Source organism: Peromyscus californicus, unplaced genomic scaffold (assembly GCF_007827085.1).
Source record: "Peromyscus californicus insignis strain IS unplaced genomic scaffold, ASM782708v3 Scaffold_11__1_contigs__length_118956290, whole genome shotgun sequence".
NCBI lineage: Eukaryota > Metazoa > Chordata > Mammalia > Rodentia > Cricetidae > Peromyscus > Peromyscus californicus.
The window spans coordinates 31,158,330-31,181,330 of NW_026294402.1; the positions used below are offsets into that span (position 1 = coordinate 31,158,330).

The 23,001-nt window shown below is 42.1% G+C and overlaps 1 pseudogene; it reads left to right on the forward strand.

Annotated features, from left to right (window-relative positions):
- Positions 1-16,666: 16,666 nt before the first annotated feature.
- LOC128102548 (prostate and testis expressed protein 14-like) lies at positions 16,667-19,793 on the forward strand (annotated as a pseudogene).
- Positions 19,794-23,001: the final 3,208 nt, after the last annotated feature.

Here is a 23,001-nt window from a genome sequence, read left to right on the forward strand (position 1 = left end):
TTAGCATGTCCACTGGTGTTAGACTTGTTTAATCTTGTTTAGGCAGCCCTATTGTAGAGGTATCATGGGTGAAGCTTCCCATCTCTATGAGACATAATCTCACAATAGATTTTCTGATCATCTGGCTCTTTCATTCTTCCCACAATCTCTTCCAAAATGCTCACTGAGCTTTAAGTGCAGGCATTGTGTTGTAGAATTTCAGCTTGGACTGGGCACACCCAGCCACTCATTCTCTGCATTTTGACCAGATTCAGTTTTCTGTAAAGCTCTCCATCTGTTACAAAGAGAAAGTTCTTTGATGAGCATTAACAGCTATACTTATCTGTGAATGTGAGCATAAATATTTACAATAAGTTTAGGAATTATTCTGGCTGAGTAAACTAGCCCAGGGTAATTCCCTAGGTTTCCAGTAGTAGGCATGATTTCCCTCTTGTTAAGCATACCTGAAATTCAATTAGAGAGTTGTTTGTTACTACCAAGATAGAGTGCCATTATTGTACCTTTAAGTTTAACATTCTATTCTGGTCATTTTTGTGGTTCATAAGCATTAAAGCTACCTAGGAATATCACAGTTCCTGGTACTATGAAAGCCACTCCTAAAATAAATAAATAAAGGAAGAAAGAAAGAAAGAAAAAGACTTTAAAGTCAGATCTAACTTGATTCCTCTATTTCTTGTGTCTAAGGCAAATGGTGTCATAAGTAATAGGGACACACCTTTCACCTCTGGGAGGCAAGTAAGTGCAACAGCAATAGCTTATATTGTTTTAGAAGTCTCTTGAACTCCCCTGACCAACAACTAGCAATAGTGTTTCTCACGCCTGTTATTTGTTTTTGTTTCTGTTTTATTTTTTTATCACATAGCCTATTATAGCTCCTTCATTGGGTTGCTTTTACTGTGCTTCAAAGGTGTGGCTGTATTATGTTTTCAATTTCATTTATTTCAAGGAAGTTTTAAAATTTCTGTATTGATTGCTTCTTCATCCTATTCATCATTCAGTAATGACTTGTTTAATCTCCATCGGTTGAGTTTATGTACGTACTAGAGGTTTGTTTGTCCTCATTTTTATTTCTTATTACATTATGGTCAGAAAGGGTACAAGAGGATATTTCAGTCTTTCAAAGAATTTGTTAAGATTTGGTTGGTGCACCAGGATGTGGTCTATTTTCGAGAAACTTCTATGGGCTGCTGAGTAGAATGTTTATTTTTGATGTTTGGGTGAAGTAGTCTGTAAATATCTAAGTCTATCTAAGATATTATGTCATTTAATTCTGCTGTTTCTCTGTTTACCTTTTGTGCAGATGGCCTGTTTATTGAAGAAAATAGGGTCCTGAAACCACCAGCTGTCTTAGTTATGGTTTTCATTGCTCTGATAAAATACCAAGACCGTAAGAGACATGAAGACGAAAGAGTTTGCTTCATTTCCACTTCCACGTTGCAGTCCATCATGAAAGGAAGTCAGGACCAAGAGGCAGGAATGATGTACATTCCATGGAGTAGCATCGCTTACTGGCTTCTCCCTCATAGATTGCTCAACCTGCTTCATTATAGCACCCAGGACCACCAGCTTATGGGGCACACCACACAGTGGGACAAGCCCTTCAATATCTATCACTCATTAAGAAAATGCCCTTCAGACTTGCCTACAGCCAGATCTGATGGACACATTTTTTTCAACTGTGGTACTCTCCTTCCAGATGGCTAATTTGTGCCAAACTGACACAAAACTAGCCAGCATACCTACTATTAAAGTTGAAGTTAATCTGTGCTTTAACTCTAGTAGTATGCTTTTCATGAAGCTGAGTGCACCAGGGTTTGGTGCATGTATGTTTAAGATTGTAATGTCTTCCCAGTTAACTGTTCCCATGGTTAGAATAAAATGACCTTAATATTTTCTCATTAGTTTTAGTTTGCACTCTATTTTTCTAGAAGGCAAATCTCTGTGGGCTCCAGGCCAGCCTAGTTGACATATAGAGTTCCAGGACAGACAAGGCTACCTAGAGAGACCCTGTTTCAAAAAAAAAAAAGGTTATTAAATACTGTTGATGCTGTCAGAACGGCTAGTTCTATGTTGAGCTTCTGGTGAGTCTTCATTTTTAACACCTTTAATGCTTACTATGCATGATCTAAACTTTGGGAGCAGGCTATCAGATGGGCTACTAGACTTATGCACAGCAAACTTGAGCACAGAAACTCAGCTAAGTAGCTCTTTTGCAGGCAATTGACCTGGCTGTTTGGATTTTGCAGTCACTACAGACTACCACTACAGCCACGACTGAGGATGTGCTCCAGTTTTCTGAATGTCCTTGCACAGCAGAGTGGACTTTAGGAATCCCTTCTTACCCAGTCAGATGGGAAGCCCCTCCCTAGGTGTGCCTGAAGAAGCCTTGTGTTTGATGTTGAGGGCTGGGCTATGAATGGTACCAGCATGGTCCTTTCTTTAGATGAGGGACGTGCATACACCTTTGCTATACTATCCTCTGACTAGACAAGCAAATTGCTCTGTTCATTTTTCCAGTCATCCTGGAAACCCCCTCCTATGCTACCCCCTGGTGCTGCAACTCAGGCTTGGTAAAAATCTTCTTCCAAATGTTTTTCCTTGTCTAGTTTTGACCTCTAGCATCAGCAGAGCAGGTTGAGCTGTTAGCATGGAGAGAGGAAGAGAAACAAGGGGCCACTGTGGGTTACTGATGGTAAGATTACCTGGTTGGCTGTGTATACCATTAGCACCAAGGAAGGGATGATAAAGAGAGGAATAAGGAAATAAATAAGTCACAGATGAGTGATTTGGTCCATTGCCTATGTGGGAGGGGCTTACTTTGAAGTCTAAACTGGTCTCTCTTGTACCCACTCTCCATTGTCCCTGCCTGGGTGCACTATAAATTGACTAGGGGCCGTCTAGTCTTTTCTGTGAGTGGTCTCTGATCACCAGCTGTCTGGCACTAACACAGCCTGCTGCAAGAATCTGCCCAGCAGAAATCTATTGAAGCTGTGTCTGTTTCTTCTCTGTTTTGAAAATGGCAAGTATTGCCTGCAGGTTGCTCCCTTATCTACGGAAGGAAGACAAGTAAATCAGCTCTTATTTCATTCTGTTTTCTCTGACATTAGAACATGCTATTGTTGATAGCATATCTGTAGCCAAAACATTGGTGCAGCCAAGCTATCCAGAGGTCAGATGACCTCTGTCTGCTCTTTGGGAAGGGACAGTAATGGTACACTCCTCCTCTCATGAGTCTTTATCTTTTCAGCTTTCACTCTAAGGTGTGTACTGTGTCATTCTTACAAAAATCAGGAATGTGTTCATGAAAAGCAGATGTGCACTACACAACCTGGTGAAACTCATATGATACATAGAACCTGGTATGCACCTGAAAGTGAGTATATGCTACGTGATCCATAGAATTTCTGTTTCTCCTTCAGGAGTCAAACCACCATCTCTAAGACATTGTACCTGAGGGAAGAGTCAACCAATATCCAGGTGTGATATATGGAACCTTGTGCTGGGGTCAACAATTGGAGAATGCTAAAGCTAAGGCATATCTTGAGTGAATCAGGCGTTTGTCCAACTTTGTATTGATATATTCATCAATCCTAAGACAACAAACATCCCTGCTATTTAAAATCTGTCTTAAATACTTTTTATTACCATGAGAAAACACCATCATCAAGGAAACTTATTTTTTAAAGCATTAAATTTTGAGTGGGATCACAGCTCCAGAGGGGTAAAAGTCCATGACCATCATTGTGGGGAGCATGGCAGCATCACAGGCAGGCATGGCAGTCTAGTAGTAGTTGAGAACTTAAATCTTGAGGTATATGAGGTGTATGCACGGGGGGGGGAGAGAGAGAGAGAGAGAGAGAGAGAGAGAGAGAGAGAGAGAGAGAGAGAGAGAGAAAGAAAGAAAGAAAGAAAGAAAGAAAGAAAGAAAGAAAGAAAGAAAGAAAGAAAGAAAAAGAAAAAAATTGGAAAGTCATGGGCTTTATAAACTTCAGAGCTCACCCCCAGTGAAACAAGAACATGTCTCCTAATCCATTTCCAACAGTTCTACCTACTGAAGACCAAGCATTAGGGCTATTCTCATTCAAACAACCACAAGGTTCAAAGGCTGTGAACTATTAAGGACCTAGATGTACTATTTCTCACACTCTGTCCTGGTAGTTTTTGCATTTCTAATGTTTGTTGAACTTCTCTCATAGTCTGGAGTCACCTTCTCTGGAAAACTTTTTCTTATCTACAGGACATCTAGGTTCTTCTCAAGTCTTCCTCCTTTATCTTTCTCTTGACATCTGTCATGGAGCATCCTTCATGTCCTTCTATAGCATCTGGTTCTGGAGGGATAAAATGATCTTGTTCTCCCCCTGCTCTATTGCTTATCATAGACTCTAGATCCTAGCATGTATTAAGCAAGTCCTTTGTGCCTATCTGCTTGAGAGGGTGCTATAAGTTTCAACATCTGGAACCTCAAGATCACCAGTAAGTGCACGTTTATCCTGCTGCAAAGGCTCTTGGGCAAAAGCACTTTACCTGATGTGGTTTAGGAACATGGGGCACAACTGCCCACATGGAACTATTGAGGAAAATTCGTCCATTGAAAACATTCTTAGTCCAAATATACTTGGATAGGAGATTTTTATCCTGGATCTCAAAATTATATCTTTTTGCTTCCTTCTTCCATAGTTAATAGCCTAATAAGTGCGGAGTCAAGGTGCATGAAATTCTGTAAATTTGATGAGAAATCTTCTGGAGGTCTAACAGTACTTACAGAGTGATGTACACATGAAGATTTCTGCAATGACATCAATTTACCATTCGTGTTGGCTTAGTGTGAGCTCGTTTCAGCTGACCTCAGCAGTCCCTTCTTTTCTTCCTGGTCTAAATTTCCTTCCCTTGGGTTTCATCTTTACTCTGGATTAGAGAATTTCTAAGCCTCAGAATTGTGAAAGTCACTGGCTTTGGGGACAGAAATTCCTTGGGCTTTTGGTTCTTATGCTTGGTATCCTCCAGGCCTCATCACCATGAGTAAAGATGACTCTTGATTTCCATCAATGCATTTATCACCTCAGTGTGGATGGACAACACAGACAAGTACACAGACAAATAGATAAGAGGACTGTAGAGGATGAAGAAGCTGAATATCTTTTGTACAACATGTGCTTTAGGAACTTATTAGTTTTCATCTTTGTAACCTACACTTCCAGGGAACAATCCAAAGGGGAAAGATTGTTGGGATCTTGGTTTCAGCCCTTCACTGTCTTGCTCCATTACATGGGCCTATGGTAAAGCTAAACAGAAAGGCCATGGCATACCAAAACTGTTCACCTCATGGTGTTCAGGAAATGCAAGACAGAGAAAGGACTGTGGCAAGATATGGATGCCCGTGAAGTACACTCAGTGGCCTTAGCTGAGAAGGAAGACATCTGGATGACCTTATTCCCATAAATGACAAAAGTCACTGCTATAAGATTGTGATACCAAGTTTTATCCAGTGAAGAAAATCTCCACCTATTGTTTTTGTTATATTGCTACCAGAAAATAAATCCACTAAATGGTTCCTCCTCTTCAAAAGAGTTTTTTCTGAGCATGTAGAATCAGGAGTGAAAATGGTGTTGACTCTCATCTGTGGTGATATTTTATTTGTGCTGATATGTGATATTTTATTTATATGTTAATAAATAAAGTTGCCTGGAGATCAGAGATCAAATAGCCATAAATAAAAGTCAGGCAGTGGTAGCCCACACCCTTAATCTCATCACATGGCAGGCAGAGTCTGTGTGGTCAAGGATATAGCCAAGTGTGGTGACACGAGCCTTTAATCCCAGTACCAACCATAGAGACCTGGAGGTCTGTATAGACAAGCAATGACAAGGAAGTCATGTGGCTGAGTTTAGACCCAATGAGAAGGCAAAACAGGAAGTCAATAAAAACACAGGTCAGGCAAAATAAGCTCTATCTATGGAAGCTACTGCTGGTGGTAAGCTAAGGCTAGTCGTGGCTATTGCTTTGATCTCTTTGGCTATTACCTCTGAATTTGGCTCTGTGTTTCTTATTTAATAAGACTGTTTAGAAATTCATCTACACTCACCTACTTTAGGAAGGTAATAATACACCATGTTGCTTTTGCACTATTAAGAGGGAATTTGATTTGTAAGCCCTCATTCCCTTCCCCCATCCAAGCCCAGGCTCCTTATGGTTAAACTTTCATTTCATTGATTTCATGCATACTGAGTGCTCAACACTGAGTGGAATTAGATATCTTCTCTATGAGTATGATATACACATAAATCAATAAGTCATTAACCTTTTAGTTAGCACAAGCTAGATTTATTAAACAGTTGCTAGCTACAGACCATTTTCCTCTTTATTATGTATATATATTGTAAGCATCATGGATGGAAAGGGGGAAAAGTGTCTGTGGAGTGCTTAGTCAGATATGGAATGTCTGACTCTACATGTCTCTCTTCCAAGGCTCGGTGTCCACCACAGGAAAGAGGGTAGAAACATTTAAAGCATCAGAAACGGTGAAGGCCAGGGGAAGAACTGTTTCCTGGACATGACAGGGTCCTTGCACTCATGGGCTGACAGCAGCTGTGGTTCCCTACACAAGATCAGTACAGGATCAAGCCAGGCAGCACTCCAGCATGGATGAGGGGGGAACGTCATCTCCTACCCCTAGCCAAGGGGCTACTGACAGTTAATGCTACAAGAGAAAAGAGAATCCGTTTTCTTGAGAGGTTTTGTCACCAGACCATGCTTTGAAGGAAGTCCGCACATGCATGCTTACTTGGGCAGCACTAGTTTGATACAATGATTTAATTTTTAAGGACATGGAGGGGAGCTAGAAGGAACTAGAGGTAGGAATGAGAGTGACTCATTAAAATGCATTGTATGCATGTCTGAATTCTAACAAAGGAAAATAAAATAACATATTGTTTAAAATGAACAAATAATACATAGCTTGCTATTCTAAACTCAGTCTTTGGAGTAGCTGAGGTGACACACACCTGTAACCTCAGCATTCAGGAAACTGAGGCAGGATGATGGAGACTTTGAGTCCTGCCTGAGCTGTATGGTGAGACTCCATCTCAGAAAGCAAAAGCTGTCTGTTAGTATACATTTCTTTCTTAGAAGACATGAGGATGCACTTCAATTTTTTGAAAATCCCCAGTATTATGTATTAACATATAATGTGCTATACGTACATTTCTCTAAATTTTCATCCGATAAATGAAAGATTTTGTAGTATAAAACTAAGTGAAATATGCAATATAATTGATGTTATGATTTATTTAAGGAACTTCATGTCTCTAAATCTTGCTCCCCATTATTTAGTAGAAATGTCTTACATGTTCTTTCGATGTGTCTTTTATGTCCTCTTAATGTATGTGCTTCTTATTTTATGAATAAGAAGGGTTATATCATCAAAATATCAGCCCTACTAGAACAGCTCATTATACAGACTCAGTTTTATGTTTTTCATATTCTCTTGAAATGTGCTTTATGTAACAGTCATTTGTTTTTTCCTGTAGAGAGGTAATTTTCACTTTTTCATGTTGAAGCTTATTTTCCCTTTCATGATGGCATTTCAAGATAAAATATATGTTCACTGTGACCAAAATAGTATGGCCTGATTTTTATAGCCCACCCAAAGGTTTTAAAAATGAGGACCAATAAAAAATTTAAACTTCAAAATTTAAGATTCCTTTAACACTCACATATATCTTCATGTTTGTTTATATCACAGTCTCTGTATTTATATACACTCTGGACAACATAAACTCCACAGCACTACCAGCACTATGTATTTGCTAAAGATTGTCACTATGCTTTTCAAAACCTTTACCTGTTAAGAACTGATTATTTTTCTCCCCTCAAATCTGCAACAGCTAGTTTGATGTCTGTCCCTGCAAAGCTGCCTCTTCCCAACCTTTCATAGGAATAGTGTAGTCCAGTGTTCCGCAAGGCCTTTGCTTCCTTCGCTAGTGTGACGTTTTCAGGGTTCATTCATGGAATGTCTCTCTATCATTTCTCTTTGAGGCAGAAAAACTATCCTATGATTTAACTCCATCATATTTTTCTTACTTAATTCATTACCAGCTCATATTCTTTATATTCTTGAGTGAGATCTCATTTGGCAGAGTTTGTAGATAAATCTATGCTCCATAGTTTTTTGTAGTTTGGAGTAGTTCTGTCCATAACCTTCTCCTATGATTATTTTTATTTCTGTAAGCTTATTAATAGTTCCTAAATGTCATTCTTGGTTTTGGTGATTGAGTCTCCGCTCTATGTTCCAGTATAGCTAAGAATTTTTAAATCTTGGTGATCTTTTCTGTTTTTATTACTTACTTTGGTGACCAAAATCAACTTAGAGAAGAAAGCGTTTAATTTCAGTGCCAAGAGGACAGAGTCCATCAGAGCAGGGAAAACATGGAAAGGGAAAGGAAAACATGTCGGTAGGAACAAGACACTGCTGATCACAGTCTCAGCTACACACCGGAAACAGAGAGAGAACAAGAAGTGGAGGCGGGGTATAGAACCTCAAAGGCCTACTAGTGGATACTTCCTTCAGCAATGCTCTGTCCCCACCCATTTGAAAACCTTCTCAGACAGCACCCCAACTGGGATGCAAGGCAGTGGAGGACACTTCTCAGTGAAACTACCACAATCTGCCTCTGTTCCCCATAGTCTATGGTCATCGCATTAAGTGAAATTTAGTCCACCTTCAAAAGTCCCCATAGTCTTTAACAGTCTCACCTTTGTTCTAAAGTCCAAAGTCCCTTGAGGCACTCTGTTAACTATGACCCCCTTGTAAAATAAACAAAAATCCATATTACATAATCCTAACCTACAGTGGCACAGAGTACATTCCCATCCCCAAAGGGAAGAATAGAGGCAGAGCAAAGACCAAAACCCAGCACAGAAGACACCAGATCCTGCAGCCCCCTTAACAATAGCTGGGCCTCCAGTTTCAAAGGGTTTACATGTCTCTGCCCCTCCACATTGCTGACTGCAACACTCATCTCTCTTTTGGCCTGGTTCCACTCCTTAGATGCAGCTTTCCTCGGGAGATATCTCATGTCTCTGTTATCTCCAATCTCCCGGACTTCTGTCAGGACCCAGGTTTTTCTCTAATAGCTCATACAATATTCTTTCAGGGTCTCCCTACAACAGCTCCAGCCCTGCCACGTGGTGCTTGGCCCAAGCAGCATTCTTAAACTACAGAGGAGGAATATATGGTCTCCTCAATCATGTAACTTTCACGCCTCCAATACTAGCATCATGCACTTGACAGTGCCAAGCTCAGCTGCCAGCTTGTGGTGGAACATAACACCCTGGACCACAGTTGCAGCAACTTCAGTAAGCTGAAGCTGGTGAAAAAAAAAAAAGCACCAGGCTTTTGCTGTCTAGGAGTAAGAAACTCTTAGGGTTTCTGTTACAGGTGGAAGGCTTCACTGGGTGAGGTCTTGTCCTCAGGACACTCTTCCTGTTGTTCCCGTGCAGAGAAGGAGGTTTCTCTGTAATGATGTGACAACTGTCTTACTTAAGGTTTTTACTGCTGTGATGAAACAGTGTGACTAAAATCAACTTGGAGAGGAAAGGGTTTACTGCGTCCTACAGTTTGTAGCCTATTGTCTGGGGAAGGCAGAGAAGGAAACAAAGGCAGGAATCTCGAGGTAAGAATTGAAGCAGAGGCAATGGAGGAGTGCTGCTTACTGACTTGTTCCCAAAGGCCTTCTCAGCCTGCTTTCTTATAGCATTCAGGATTATCACCCAGAGTGAGCTGAGATCCCCACATCAATCATATTACCACAGGACAATCTACTGGGGACATTTTCTTAACTGAGTTACCTCTTTCCACATGACTGTAGCTTGTGTCAAGTTAACATAAAAACCAGCTAGCACAACTCACCTCTTGTTTACTTGACACACAAACACATTACTGTTAAACCATAACCTTTCCTTTCTCATTCATCCCCAAGATCTTATATTAATATTAATATCACAATACAAAGTCTGGATACAGTGTCTAGCAGTCCTCCAGGCCCAACAGCCACTAGATCTCAGAATTCCTTTGGGTCTCACAGCCCTGAGTCCCCTTTTGAAAGTTAGTATCTGTCAGAAAGATGTCCCTCGGCCACTAGGCGGCAGAGTAGAGGCAAACAAAGCATTGGTGATTTAGGATCTGCCTCTGCCTTTCCCCAGACTATCTGCTCAGTGAGTGATTAGGGATCCCACTTTCTGCTCAGGTTATAAGTAAAGTGGGTTTTGCTGAGGTTAGGCTCTGAGTGCTCTGTCTTCTCTGTCTCTGTTGTAGAAGAAACTAAAAGTAATAGAATTGATGTTAATAGATTTGTTTAAGAGGCATTAAATCAGACAAAGCAGAACTTAGGTAAGGAATCACCACCACCCCCAAAATAAGTAGTATGTTAAGCAAGCCTGTTACAGATAAATGAAATTTAGGATGACAAAATGTAAATGTTTATTCACTAGAATTTATGAGCCATTATACTCCATTCCCATAGCAAAGACATACATCTAAAGGGCAGTTCCTGGGAGGGGAGTTGATGGTTCACAACAATCATTAAGTTCTGTTCTGTCATTAAGTTCCCTTGTTCTTATCAGGAAAAACATAATTCTGCCAGCTGGTAAGATGATCCCAGGTGACAATTATTCACAAAACAAGCAAGCAAGCAAGCAAGCAAACAAACAAAAAGAAATAATTCTGGGTATATCTTTGTTGTGTAAATCTCCTATTTGCCCAACTGACCAGATTTGCAGTCTTCTGTCTCGGTTCAAATTGTTCAAAGAATAACCAAGGCTGAGACCCAGAAAAGATTTAAGAATAACAGCCTATGGAAATGCATAAGCCAAGGTGTATATAAGCTAGTGAAATCTTCGGTTCCAGGCTGACTCTGGGCACTTGCCACAGCCCACCAGGCATTTCAATGAAGAGTTTTCCTTTATGTCTGAGTGTGTGGAGTGATTTCGCACGGAGAGGATGCATTGATTCTCTAACACGAGGAATCCAGTGCAATGGGAAATCATCTCCTGCTGCTGTACACTCCTTGCTGCTGGGCTTCTGGAGAAGTCAGAGATTCTGGCAGTTAGCGAAGCTGGTGCTGGTGGACAGGCATTCTGGTTGTCACAGATAGCAGAGCAGCAAGAGGGCTCTTTCTACATTCTGAGGTGATCCCTAAACCCCTCATCCTCATGACCCCACGTCTACTTTCTCCCTTGTGTGTTGTGCCTACTACAGACCTTTTCCTTCCTCATCACCCTTTTGGGCCTGGTGCCCTTCCTCTAATTCTTCGTCTTCTCTCTCCTCTATTCTCTACCACAGTCCATTCTTCCAACTTCTGCCTCAAGCCTAATCCCCAACATTCTCATTTATTGCAGCTGATTTTTGCAAGGACTTAAATTTGGGTTGGAGTCCTGGCCAAGAAAGTTCTTGACAGGATGAAGTCAGTAAAGGATATGAAGTTTTTCAGTCCCCTATGGTCAGATCAGCTGCCCTGCATGACATCTTTGATTTTCCTCCTCGCTGCCTTGTCCATTCTCAACATTTGGGTCAAAGGATTCTTCTTTGCTGCCTCAAATCACCCCTTCCTGTGGGCCTCCCTAGCAGAGTCAACTCTGTATTCATTTAGCTCCTTCCTTAGGCATTGTTTCTGGGTGGATCAGAACCACTGGCTCAGCTCCTGTCTGATGCTTAAAGCTCAGCCCTGAAGGAGCCACTTGCAATTACTTCCTTATGCCTTTTCACCTCTGATGTGTATTCAGTGCTCATTTTAATACTTAGGGGATTTGTGAGAAAGGGGAAAACTCCTGTCGGATTAAAATTGAATGTGAATTGTGGTTAATCTCTGCAGGTCTATAAGACCTGCAACACATCAGGGTGATCCTCCTACTCTCTCAACCCTTTCCAGATTCTTGGAGGAAAGCAGAGAATGTGTCTCCCTGTATCAGTAGGAAAAAGCTCCTCTGTGTCTATACTGGTTGCTATTGGCTCTTGGTCAGGTCAATAAACCCATGACAAGGAACAAAGACCCTTTGAGGAATCTTTGGGTGTTCCTCAGGGGACCTCTGGATGGACGTACTTGAGGACAACAGGATGTGGACTCTATAGTTCCACTTAGCCCTTTTTGGAATTCAAGTTGTGGCTTTGGGAAGACTAGGGGGTTGAGGAACTGCAGTGCAGAGAGGTCACCTTAGTCATCTCTGAGTGACTGATGGATCTCCCACCTGGGAGTCTTGGCCCTGCCCATTTACTGAGTCAGCCATTCTTCCCATGAGTATTTGTGTGCCTCTTATTCTAATTCTGTAGGTGACAGGACACAGTTACAGAGTTGTGCTGATGGATGATTCACTGAGACTGTCACTAAGTGAAATGTGACAAAGGAATGTACATGTGTATTACCAAGACAAATCTTTCTGTTAACAGGCTTTAGAGGCCTGGCCACTGTGTCCTGTTCTACTTTAGGTAAGCCCCCAGTGTCTCCCTGTACTCCCGTAGCCTTCCAACACTTGACACCTGCCTGTCCTCATCCTCAGCATGTGTTGATGCTTCAGTGTCTCAACTGGGGATAGAGGGATGCTGTGCTTCTTTCCATCCTGATGCTCTCCATTTGCTCAGATTCTGGCTTCCTTCCTTCTCTCCCTCCACCTCTGCAGCACTGACTAGTGTATCGAGTGTTCTCCCACCTCCTCTCTTTATTCTTACCCATTTCCAGCAAATGTGTCCTGACTGACAGACACTGAAGCTAGGTGTAAGTCCTTCAACAGCACATATGACAGACCCAACACCCACCCTTCACTTTAGTGATGCATTTTCTGCCAGGCTGACCTGAGCTTCTGACAAGAGCTTCAGCATCTTCTTTCCCTGTCATGGACTCCAGGGCCTGTGTTAGACAGTTTCTTACTGCTGTGACCCGAGGAAAGCAATGAAATGCGAGGAAGGAAGGGATTATTTCAGCTAGTGAATCAAGAGACTTGTTTTATCATGATGGTAAGAACATAGTATAATCAAAGTGTTCAACTCATCTTCTACAGCCTCTAAAATTAAATTTTCTGGAATTTTTATTTTTATTTTTTTTCCTAATGGATTTCCTGTTCAACCTAAAAAACCAGAGACAATATTGCCCTCAAGAAATCCTTTCACAGGGATCGCCCAATGACAGAGAAATGGAAGAGATCTACATGAACGGCCTGGACATGAGTGGGGGTAATGAAGGGCAAGGGTCGAGGGAAGGAGAACTTGGGGGAGCGGGAGATCCCAGCTGGATCAACAACAGAGAGGGAGAACAAGGAATAGGAGACCATGGTAAATGAAGACCACATGAGAATAGGAAGAAGCAAAGTGCTAGAGAGGCCCACAGAAATCCACAAAGATACCCCCACAACAGACTTCTGACAATGGTCGAGATACAGCCCGAACTGACTTACTCTGGTGATGGAATGGCCAAACACCCTAATTGTCATGCTAGAAACCCCATCCAATGACTGAGAGACCTGGATGCAGAGATCCATGGCTAGGCCCCAGGTGGAGCTCTGGGACTCCAATTATCGAGAAAGAGGAGGGTTTTTATGAGCGAGAATTGTTGAGACCAAGGTTGGATAAAGCACAGGGACAAATAGCCAAACAAACGGAAACACATGAACTATGAACCAATGGCTGAGGGGTCCCCAACTGGATCAGGCCCTCTGAATGGGTGAGAGAGTTGATTGGCTTGATCTGTTTGAGAGGCATCCAGGCAGTGGGACCGGGTCCTGTGCTCAGTGCATGAGTTGGCTGTTTGAAACCTGGGGCCTATGAAGGGTCGCTTGGCTCGGCCTGGGAGGAGGGGACTGGACCTGCCTGGACTGAGTCTACCAGGTTGATCTCAGTCCTCGGGGGAGGCTTTGCCCTGGAGGAGTTGGGAATGGGGGGTAGGCTGGGGGGAAGGTGTGGGGGGCGGGAGGGGGAAGAACAAGGGAATCTGTGGCTGATATGTAGAACTGAATTGTATTGCAAAATAAAAATAATAATAATAGTAAAATTTAAAAAAAAAGAAAGAAATCCTGCTAATGATCCTATCTGACCCTGCAGACTCACAGCCTGTTTACTGTTTCAGGTGAATGTCAAAGCTTCTAAAATCATGAATGTGTTATAATATATATGTACATATTTAAGCATAAAATTTATATGCCTATAAATATTAAAAATCATAACCTTTTTTTTTCTGTGGTGCCACTCATTGAATCATGGTCTGACCATTTCTGGAGCCATGAACCTGCTTTCTTGACCATGCATCTAAGATTTCCTGCGTACTCTAACTATACACTAATGGTTGAGTCATCTCATCTAGTCTGTGGTGGTTTGAAAGAAAATGACCCCCATAGGCCCAGAGGAAGTGGCACTGTTAGGAGGTGGGGCCTTTTTGGATTAAGTGTGGCTTTTCAGGAGGAAGTCTGTCTCTAGAGCACGGGCTTTAAGGTCTCAGATGCTTAAGCCATGCCCAGTGTGGTATTCACTTCCTGTTGCCTGCTGATCTGTATGTAGAACTCTCAGTTCCTTCTCCAGCACAATGTCTGCCTGCATGCTGCCATGCTTTCCACCATGATGATAATGAAACTGTAAGTCAGCCTCAATAAAATGTTTTCCTTCATCAGAGTTGCTGTATCTGTGTTCAGAATGTCTCTTCACAGCAATAGAAACCCTAGACACAACTTCAGCTTTTTAAATTAATCATTTATTTTTATGATATGTGTGTGTGTGTGTGTGTGTGTGTGTGTGTGTGTGTGTGTGTGTGTGTTACCAATATGCTCTCTGTACACCACATAGGTACAGTACCTGTAGAGGCCAGAAAGGTAGCCAGGTAACCTGGAGCTGAAGTCACTGTCAATTGTGAGGAACTATGTGGACAATTATTGAAGCATACAGATTTCAGTTGTACCATTGTTTATAATTTGGAAGAGCCAGAAGCATCTGAGAATCTAGTGCTGAGGGATTTAATAGTGATACTTCCCATAAAAGCACTGTGAACATGAAAAGCCATGAACATTTGCTTTTAGGAAGATTTTCCTAAATGTTGAACTCAGGTCCTGCGTAAAAGCAAAAAGGGTTCTTAACTGCAAAGGCATCTTTCCAAATCCTGTCTGCAGTTTTTAAAATCAGGTATGTAGGGGCCCATGGAGATGGGTTAGTGGGTACAGGTTCTTAAAACCACATGCTGGAAGGAGAACACTGTGATTTGCCTTCTGATTTCCATATGCCTATTGTTATGTGCCTGTGCACTCACACACACACACACACACACACACGGTCTAAATAAATGTAATAAAAATGAAATCAGATAATTGCAGTACCATTTACATGCTGTAAACTTAGCCATTTTTAGGTGTTCCATGTTCTATAGTTTGGCAGACATTTACCGTCTCCTAATCACCACTCTTAAGATTCAGAACATTTGCATCATTTCCAGAAATCCCTTCCCGTCTTTGCTGTCATGTAACTACACCCTCATGTCAGCCCCTGATAAACACTACCTTTCCATTTCGCTGTGTTCTTGGATTTATACAACAAATGCCTTCTCCTTGTTTCTTTTTCATTTTTTCTCTTATTTTCTACTTTTTCTCTTCATTCTTTCTTTATCTTTGTTTCTTTCTCTCCTTTTCTTTCTTTCTTACCTTCTTCCTTCCTTCCTTTCTTTCTTTCATTTCTTTTCTTTTTTATTCTAGGGAGTAAACACATGGCCCTGTGCGTACTAGGCAAATGCTCTACCACAGAGCGAAGATCCAAAGCCAGCTGAAGGGGCTGTGCTTGTTTGTGTATATGTGGTATTGGGGTCACTTGCAGGGACTGTTAATAACAGGCAAGCCCTCTCTCATTGAGCTAATTAATTGATGTTGTTTTGTATCTACATTATTTCACTTCGGCCAGTTCTATTTCAATTTATATGTGTTGCTGCATCTATGTGGATTCTTTTTTTTTGTTTTGTTTTGTTTTGTTTTTCGAGACAGGGTTTCTCTGTGTAGCTTTGCGCCTTTCCTGGGACTCACTTGGTAGCCCAGGCTGGCCTCGAACTCACAGAGATCCGCCTGGCTCTGCCTCCCAAGTGCTGGGATTAAAGGCGTGCGCCACCACCGCCCGGCTCTTTCTCTCCTTTTCTTTCTTTCTTACCTTCTTCCTTCCTTCCTTTCTTTCTTTCATTTCTTTTCTTTTTTATTCTAGGGAGTAAACACATGGCCCTGTGCGTACTAGGCAAATGCTCTACCACAGAGCGAAGATCCAAAGCCAGCTGAAGGGGCTGTGCTTGTTTGTGTATATGTGGTATTGGGGTCACTTGCAGGGACTATTAATAACAGGCAAGCCCTCTCTCATTGAGCTAATTAATTGATGTTGTTTTGTATCTACATTATTTCACTTCTGCCAGTTCTATTTCAATTTATATGTGTTGCTGCATTTATGTGGATTCTTTTTTACAGCTGCGTAGCACTCTATGATTAGAACACAGTTTAAGCATTTACCATTTGATGGGTATTTGGGTGGTGTCTTAGGGTTTCTATTGCTGTGATGAAACACCATGGCAACAAGCATCTTACACTTCCAGGTTACAGTCCACCTCTGAGGAAGTCAAATAAGGACCTGAAGCAAAGCAGTAATCTGGAGGCAGGAACTGAAGCAGAGGCCATGGAGGAACGCTGCTTACGGGTGCTTGGTCCCCACAGTTTGCTTCATTTGTTTTCTTATACCAATGGGGCCACCAGCCTAGGTCTGGCAGTGACCTCGGTTGGCTGGGCCCCCTCACATCAACCATTAATCAAAAAAATATTCACAAGATTCTGAAGAAGCTGGTCACACTATACACAGGAAGCAGAAAGAGATGAATATTGGTGTTCAGCTGGCATTCTTTTATGCTCCCCACCTTTTAAGACCAAGACTTCAACCCATGGGGAGGTTCCACCTACACTGAGTGGATCTCTTCATTTGCGTCTCCCTGGAAACACCTTTTGACAGTAAGTACTGTGAGACTCTTTCAGGATGCTGAGCGGGTTTGGTGACCCCAGCTTCCAGTCAGCTGTACTATCTATGGCATGGCTACTGTACATCAGATGGCTTTTGTGTCTTGTAATTCCCCCAACTGTAGGGAAATGTAGTTCAGGAACATTCAAGCTAGGCTCAGCTATGCTGTTTTGTAGGCTGTGTGCATTAACTGTGGTTTATTGGTACACACTCCATCCTCCATCTAAAGTTAAGGAATATCTACGGATTTTTCCTTGACATGTTTCCAGTTCTCTTGGAAGGTTGTTGTTGCATGTCTAATAAATGTGTGAGCAACTTCATAGGAAATTTCTAGACCCTCCTCCAGAGGATGCACTAAGGCAATGACTTTGTGTATAATATCAGAATTACTTGCTTCACTCAGTTATTAAGACTCTCAATATTCTTTAACTCCTCAAAAATTTTCATTTTCAGGTTATATAATTGTCTTTGAAATGTTTGAGTGAATTTCTCTGGTTCAAAGGGTGAGAGTCAATGATGTTTTATTTATTAAATTTTTGCTTATGAATATCCAGATTTTTTCCATTGAATTTTGTTTGAAACACCATCCTTAATTTGGAATTATCTTGTTGCCATTGGAATTATCTAGTGGCCACATTCAATTAGGTCTATTTCAGAGGTGTCCCTTTGTTCTTTGACTAATGACTACAGATATATAGAAAACTTGAAGTCAAACAACGTGTTAATCAATAACTTTATTCCTTCTTAAGGTTGATTTTGGACATTTTAGCTGCTTTGTGTTGTTAGGTATTTCCAATCAGCTTATTGATATCTAAGAAAAATGATTGATAAGGTTTTCATCTGGGCTAATACACATTTCTTATGACCTATGCTTTGCTGTGTCTTACATAATTTCATACACAGTGTTTTTATTTTAATTCACATTTTGTTTAGTTGTTATAACGTAGGTTGGTGGGGGGACTTCAGGGAGAATGGGAAGGAGGAGTTGGCGTGGATAAGATCAAGGTACATTATATGTATATACAAAATTATCAAAGAAAAAGTTAAAGAGGTTTAAAATAATAAAATTACTTCCTTACTATACTTTTGCATTTTCCCAATAGAATAATATAGTAACGTTTAGTGACTTATTTTGCATCATCTGTAAACTTTTTATGATTCTGCTTTGTTTTTGTTTTTTTTGGGGGGGTTTCTCATTGGGTCAGTTGAATATAACTGTTATCTAAGCTGTTTCTAGATATATTGAGGGCTCAGGGTACACATCTTTAATTTATCACAGTTTGCCTTACAGGACTATAATATGACTGCACTTTGGGTCAAGAATTCCTATTTGGAATTTGGTTAAAATTTATGAAGATGCTGGAAGTACCTGGCTAACTGAGTAAGAAAGGCAAGGCAAGTAGACCACTTAGGTAGGGTATGGGCTCTCCCCAGGATATATGCTAAGTCCATGGTCTGGAATCCCACTGTTCACCCATCCTAGATCAGAGTATGGGTCTTGTTGAGGCTGGACCCTGCTTGCTTAGTCCTACTCTCTGGTCCTAGATCTCACTGCAATGGAAACCATCCCCTGCTGCCCATGCTGAGTGTTTCCTTGCTGATGGACTTCCGGTAAGGTGAGGGCCTGGCAGCTGGTAGGGGCTGGTACCTGTGATCAGACATTCTCATTGCCACAGAGTCTTGTGCTTTGGAGAGATGAGGGCCATGGAAGGACCTGACTCTTGGAGTTGAGCCTTATGTCACTAATACCCATGTTCCCACATCCCATCAGAAGGATGCTTATGCTGTAGCCTCTTCCTCTTCCTTCTCCTGCCTCTAATGCCCATCCCCAAGTTCCTTGTATTTTTTTTATCCTCTAATAGTCTTCATATTTCAATGTTCCCATTCCCACCAGCTCATAGTGTTGATGGGATAAAGACAATGAGATGCTGGGAAGAGCTGTCCCATCATGGTGGGACATGCTCCAACCTCTTCATCAGAAGTGCCCTTCCTTCTCCAACCATTGTTTTCCATTCATTTGTCATAGCTACAGACTCAGCTGTTGTCTGATGCTTGAGTCTGGGACCTGAAGGAGCCTCTTACTCTTGCTTTTTCCTTTTCAGCTCGGACATGTTTCCAGTGCACTGTGTTCAACACTAACTAAGGGAATATGCTTGTACCAGAAAGTTTCCTATAAGACCAAACATAACCAAACATGTGTCCTTTGGACAGCTTCTGCAGGTGTGTAAGGCAGGAAGTCTCAGGATGATGGATTCTGCTTTCCCTGGAGGGCTACATACCTCTCTAGAGCCCTAGGGATAGAAGTAGAGACTGTGGGAGAGTGCATTTTCCTATTAACGTAAGAAAAGTTTTCCTGTACTGTCTGTAGCTGGCTCTTACTGAAGGATCAAACCTATTAAGAGAAAAATATGCTTTTTGAGGGCTCCCTGGGTGGGTTTCAGGGAACTTCTAGGTGGAAATACTCAGGAAGGCAAGATTTGGACTCTCCAACTCCACTCATCAATTTTGGGATTGAAGTCCTCCCTGTGAGCCAGATGAGGGCTTGAGAGATGATGGCCCAGCTCAGTGGGGCTGATGGACCTTCCACCTGGGAGCCTGCCTCTCCTCATTTACCGAGTCACTGATTCTCCAGACGCTTATGTTTGCCTCTGGCCTTACTCCTTCTCCAGGGGGCAGGATCCTGTATGGGCTCCAGGAACGTTCTCACATGTGCCAGAATCAAACCTTCTTCTTGGGGAATACGACACTGGAAATGAAATGCTGCAAGGACAAATCTTTCTGTAACAAATTTTAGAGGCCTGACCCTTTCTTGGCCTATTCTAAGGAGAGCCCTATATAAGGAGAGCCCTATATAAGGAGAGCCCTATATAAGGAGAGCCCTATAGAAGGAGAGCCCTATCTAAGGAGAGCCCTATATAAGGAGAGCCCTATATAAGGAGAGCCCTATAGAAGGAGAGCCCTATAGAAGGAGAGCCCTATATAAGGAGAGCCCTATAGAAGGAGAGCCCTATAGAAGGAGAGCCCTATATAAGGAGAGCCCTATAGAAGGAGAGCCCTATAGAAGGAGAGCCCTATAGAAGGAGAGCCCTATATAAGGAGAGCCCTATAGAAGGAGAGCCCTATATAAGGAGAGCCCTATAGAAGGAGAGCCCTATATAAGGAGAGCCCTATATAAGGAGAGCCCTATATAAGGAGAGCCCTATAGAAGGAGAGCCCTATATAAGGAGAGCCCTATTCTAAGGAGAGCCCTATATAAGGAGAGCCCTATATAAGGAAAGCCCTATTCTAAGGAGAGCCCTATATAAGGAGAGCCCTATATAAGGAGAGCCCTATTCTAAGGAGAGCCCTATATAAGGAGAGCCCTATATAAGGAGAGCCCTATTCTAAGGAGAGCCCTATATAAGGAGAGCCCTATATAAGGAGAGCCCTATATAAGGAGAGCCCTATATAAGGAGAGCCCTATATAAGGAGAGCCCTATATAAGGAGAGCCCTATATAAGGAGAGCCCTATATAAGGAGAGCCCTATTCTAAGGAGAGCCCTCTAGAAGGAGAGCCCTATATAAGGAGAGCCCTATATAAGGAGAGCCCTATATAAGGAGAGCCCTATATAAGGAGAGCCCTATATAAGGAGAGCCCTATTCTAAGGAGAGCCCTCTAGAAGGAGAGCCCTATATAAGGAGAGCCCTATAGAAGGAGAGCCCTATAGAAGGAGAGCCCTATATAAGGAGAGCCCTATATAAGGAGAGCCCTATATAAGGAGAGCCCTATATAAGGAGAGCCCTATATAAGGAGAGCCCTATCTAAGGAGAGCCCTATTCTAAGGAGAGCTGTGCCCTCCCAGCACTGTACCATTCATCTCCAGCACTGCCCAAGGCTGACACATGCTTCTAGTCAGCAGCAGATGTGGACAGTTAGATAGTTCAACTTGGCCTAGAGAGATGCTCTCTGCCTCCCACCACCCCAGTGCTTCTTCCCTGCTGTAGATCCTGATTTCCTTCCTTCTCTCCCTCTATCCTTCCAACACCAACTGACACACTCACCCTCTTCCTCCTCCTCTCTTCATTCCAATCTTTCCAACAAGTGTGTCCAGACTGGTAAGTACTGTAGGTACGCACTGGTTCTCCAACAGTGAATGTGGCAGACCTGCCCCTGATGACTAGTGCAGTGGTGCATTTTCTGCTATACCATCCCCATACAATAGCTCCAGCATCTTACTGCATTCTTACTCATAGAACTTACGGTGTCTCGGGTACTTTTGCATGGCTATGGCCTGAGTAGAGCAACAGAAGGGATACCTAGGCATGGTGGCACCTGCTTTAAACCCCAGCACTAGGGAGGCAGAGGCAATTATAAATTTATAAATTTAAGAACAGATTGTTCTATTTAGTGAGACTGTCTCAAGAAATAACGCAAGGGAGGAATAATGTATTTGATGCTTTCCTCCACCCCCTTCACTACTGCTCTCCTTTCCCCAGTCCCAATAGATTCCCTCTCCCATTGTTTCCTCCACAGCCTGTGTCCTACTATCCCCATCCCTAGACACTACTTGAGTTGAAGAAATTCTTCACATATTCTCATTTAACTTCTTTGACAGTAACATATATTGTGTTGTGGGATGTTCTGTATGCTGTGAATGTGTTACTCTGATTGGTTAATAAATAAAGTACTGATTGGCCATTGGCCAGGTAGGAAGTGTAGGTAGGACAAAGAGAGAGGAGAATTCTGGGAACAGAAAGCCTGAGTCAGGAGACACTGCCAGCCACCACCATGACAAGCAACATGTAAGATACCGGTAAGCCACAAGCCACATGGCAAGGTATAGATTTATAGAAATGGATTAATTTAAGATGTAAGATCTAGCTAGCAAGAAGCCTGAACCATTAGGCCAAACAGTTTAAATAATATAAGCATCTGTGTTTTTATTTGGATCTGAGTGGCTGTGGGCCCAGGTGGGACTGGAGATTTCCCCAGCTACAAATGGCACCAGAATGTGGGGCAAGAATTTTCACCTAAAACCTGAGAAAGCTTAAAAAAAGATTCTAAAATGGAGCTAAAACAGCTTCCTAGTTGTCTCTCTCAAGTTAGCCACAGCCTGCATGCTTGAGCTACTATATGGCAGGTTCCTGGCGTGTGCGCTTGACCTGCAGTATAGCAAGAATGAGGAATCTCCAAGTTGTACATTTTACACTGTGTGGTGGATTTAGCTTTTGCCAGTACAAAAAAAAAGAGGTTTCTGGACTATATGCTGTTGGATGGAAGCATAGACCCACTGAGTCGAGTAGTCTGCAGTTATCCTGGTTCCCAGAGCTGGTGGTAATCGTAGTTCTGCCATGTCGGGAAGTTGAGATGGACAGAAGATGCTGCAGTTTAAAGCAATGGCTACACAATAAGGCAGATTCAGATGGAACAAGACTTTAAATGGTTTACAATGTGTGTAAAAATGTACGTAGGCTTGAAAGAGAAAAAAAGTAATATATGTAGTTATATAAAAAAATATTCAGTTTCCATGAGATTGGAGGTTTTCTGTAGTTTTTGTTGTTGTTGAAATCCAACTTTAGACCACAGTGGTCTGATAGAACACAGGAGGTTATTCCAATTGTTTTGTATCTGTTGAGATTTGTTTTGTGGCCAAGTATGTGGTCGATTTTAGAGAAGGTTCCATGGGGTGCTGAGAAGAAGGCATATTTTTTTTTGTTAGGATGGACTGTTCTGTAGATATCGATTAAGTCCATTTGAGTCATGACATCAGTTAAGTCCTTTATTTCTCTGTTAAGTTTCGATTTGGGAGATCTGTCCAGTGGTGAAAGTGGGGTGTTGATGTCTCCCACTATTAATGTGTAGGAGACCATGATAAATGAAGACCACATGAGAATAGGAAGAAGCAAAGTGCTAGAGAGGCCCACAGAAATCCACAAAGATACCCCCACAACAGACTGCTGACAATGGTAGAGACAGCCCGAACTGACCTACTCTGGTGATGGGATGGCCAAATACCCTAATT